This window comes from Schistocerca cancellata, unplaced genomic scaffold, assembly GCF_023864275.1.
Source record: "Schistocerca cancellata isolate TAMUIC-IGC-003103 unplaced genomic scaffold, iqSchCanc2.1 HiC_scaffold_943, whole genome shotgun sequence".
NCBI classification, from domain to species: Eukaryota; Metazoa; Arthropoda; class Insecta; order Orthoptera; family Acrididae; genus Schistocerca; species Schistocerca cancellata.
Window position 1 is genome coordinate 22,501 of NW_026046951.1, and position 3,201 is coordinate 25,701.

Here is a 3,201-nt window from a genome sequence, read left to right on the forward strand (position 1 = left end):
TCCAATAGATACTCGTTAAAGGATTTAAAGTGTACTCATTCCGATTACGGGGCCTCGGATGAGTCCCGTATCGTTATTTTTCGTCACTACCTCCCCGTGCCGGGAGTGGGTAATTTGCGCGCCTGCTGCCTTCCTTGGATGTGGTAGCCGTTTCTCAGGCTCCCTCTCCGGAATCGAACCCTGATTCCCCGTTACCCGTTACAACCATGGTAGGCGCAGAACCTACCATCGACAGTTGATAAGGCAGACATTTGAAAGATGCGTCGCCGGTACGAGGACCGTGCGATCAGCCCAAAGTTATTCAGAGTCACCAAGGCAAACGGACCGGACGAGCCGACCGATTGGTTTTGATCTAATAAAAGCGTCCCTTCCATCTCTGGTCGGGACTCTGTTTGCATGTATTAGCTCTAGAATTACCACAGTTATCCAAGTAACGTGGGTACGATCTAAGGAACCATAACTGATTTAATGAGCCATTCGCGGTTTCACCTTAATGCGGCTTGTACTGAGACATGCATGGCTTAATCTTTGAGACAAGCATATGACTACTGGCAGGATCAACCAGGGAGCTGCGTCAACTAGAGCTGAGCAGCCGGCCGCCCGGGAGTGTGTCCCAGGGGCCCGCGCGAACACGCAAGCGTCCGCTCAATTATTCTGCAAACAGGAGGAGGCTGAGCTCCCCTGCACAATACACCTCGAAACCCTCTCAGGTCCCGGCGGCGCGCAGCGCCGTCCTAAGTACTTGGTCGGGTTCGAGAGAGGCGCAATCGCCCGGAGTTAGGCGAGTAGACGCTTTAGGTGCGACCACCCGTGCTCCCAACTGAGCTTGCCGCTGCCGACAGAGGCCCGGGAGCGTGCTGTCGTGGCATTGACGGCGGGAGACAACACGCGCCACCTACGGTGACCGGCAGCTCCAACGCCAGCGCCACAGAAGGGCAAAGGCCCCACGTGGGTGCCGAAGCGAACTCTCCCAGCACAGCGCACGTGCCAACACGTCTGCACAACTGCGATACAAACCACCAGCGAGAACCGCTGGGGCGACCGAGCAGCAGACGGCGTCGCGGCGCCGAGTGCCGGGCGGCGGCGCATCCTCAACGCACACAGTCCTCAATCGGACCAGCACACTGCAGATGTCCACCGCGCTTCGCACCGGGCCGGCGAGGACCCACTTTGGCTGCACGGCGCCGCGCGCAGGGTGCCCCGGCGCGCAGCTGCGCCGCCTGCCGCGTCCGTCGGCCGGCGCGCCTGCCACTGGGCGCCCCCACCAGCCGGCTGTAGCGCGTGCGCCCACGCACCGCGCGGCCAGCACGCCGGGCGGCCCCCCCTCACCGGCCGGGGACAGTCCCACCCACCCACAGCCGCGTATCGCTTCACACCCAGATTCACATTCACGTTCGTTGGTATGGTGGGGACCGCTTCGTAGCTGTACCGATCGTTGCCCTCACAGATGTACCTCCAGCAAGGACAACCGCACCACAACGGGTTACCAGTTGTTCATTTGCGTAACGTCACCAGTAAACGTACACGTCCATCCCCGTTTGCAAAGTCAACTATTATTGCATGCCTGCCTGTCAGGTGTCAAGACACACTACATCCGCTCACATCCACGCAACAAAATGTGCCCGACTAGAGGGCACGTGGAAGGTGCCCCCGTACGTATGCGATGTCCATTGCGCGACCAACTGTCAACCGGCCTCTGTAGCATGTCGCAGATGTGGAACGCGGGGCACCGTGCTATCACATTGTGTGAGAAGAGACTACTACGTCTGCATACACGCGCCACTACATGAACAGACGGCTCATGCTGATCGCCATCCACTGCGTCCATTACTCCCACACGTCTCTATGGCGTACCACACTGCAATGCAGCTGTTATGGGGAGATGACACGTAGCTGTGTACACAACATTCTGAGCGGGTTGCGGTTGGACAATACATTAATGTAACGTGTCATATGCCAATTACAGAGCAGGGTAAGGCACAACTTGGGTTAGGTTAAGGCACAACTTGGGTTAGGTTAAGGCACAACTTGGGTTAGGTTAAGGCACAACTTGGGTTAGGTTAAGGCACAACTTGGGTTAGGTTAAGGCACAACTTGGGTTAGGTTAAGGCACAACTTGGGTTAGGTTAAGGCACAACTTGGGTTAGGTTAAGGCACAACTTGGGTTAGGTTAAGGCACAACTTGGGTTAGGTTAAGGCACAACTTGGGTTAGGTTAAGGCACAACTTGGGTTAGGTTAAGGCACAACTTGGGTTAGGTTAAGGCACAACGTGGGTTAGGTTAAGGCACAACGTGGGTTAGGTTAAGGCACAACGTGGGTTAGGTTAAGGCACAATGTGGGTTAGGTTAAGGCACAATGTGGGTTAGGTTAAGGCACAATGTGGGGGTAGATTGCGGTACAAATTGCATTACATTGCGGTGCAAATTGCATTACATTGCGGTGCAAATTGAGTTACATTGCGGTGCAAATTGAGTTACATTGCGGTGCAAATTGAGTTACATTGCGGTGCAAATTGAGTTACATTGCGGTGCAAATTGAGTTACATTGCGGTGCAAATTGAGTTACATTGCGGTGCAAATTGAGTTACATTGCGGTGCAAATTGAGTTACATTGCGGTGCAAATTGAGTTACATTGCGGTGCAAATTGCGTTACATTGCGGTGCAAATTGCGTTACATTGCGGTGCAAATTGCGTTACATTGCGGTGCAAATTGCGTTACATTGCGGTGCAAATTGCGTTACATTGCGGTGCAAATTGCGTTACATTGCGGTGCAAATTGCGTTACATTGCGGTGCAAATTGCGTTACATTGCGGTGCAAATTGCGTTACATTGCGGTGCAAATTGAGGTAGGTTAAGGTGCAACACAGGTTAGGTTAAGGTGCAACATAGGTTAGGTTAAGGTGCAAGATGGGTTAGGTTAGGTGCAAGATGGGTTAGGTTAAGGTGCAAGATGGGTTAGGTTAAGGTGCAAGATGGGTTAGGTTAAGGTGCAAGATGGGTTAGGTTAAGGTGACATAGGTTAGGTTAAGGTGACATAGGTTAGGTTAAGGTGACATAGGTTAGGTTAAGGTGACATAGGTTAGGTTAAGGTGACATAGGTTAGGTTAAGGTGACATAGGTTAGGTTAAGGTGACATAGGTTAGGTTAAGGTGACATAGGTTAGGTTAAGGTACAAACTGGGTTGTGTTATGGTACACAT

At 53.0% G+C, this 3,201-nt stretch overlaps 1 non-coding gene across 1 annotated transcript in view; it reads right to left on the reverse strand.

The window, feature by feature from the left end:
- Positions 1–568, reverse strand: part of LOC126149674 (small subunit ribosomal RNA) — a 1,909-nt gene extending 1,341 nt beyond the window's left edge. Inside the window, exon 1 of the ribosomal RNA XR_007531033.1 lies at positions 1–568. This exon is cut by the window's left edge and continues 1,341 nt beyond it. This is a non-coding gene — a ribosomal RNA (small subunit ribosomal RNA).
- Between the last annotated feature and the right edge of the window lie 2,633 nt (positions 569–3,201).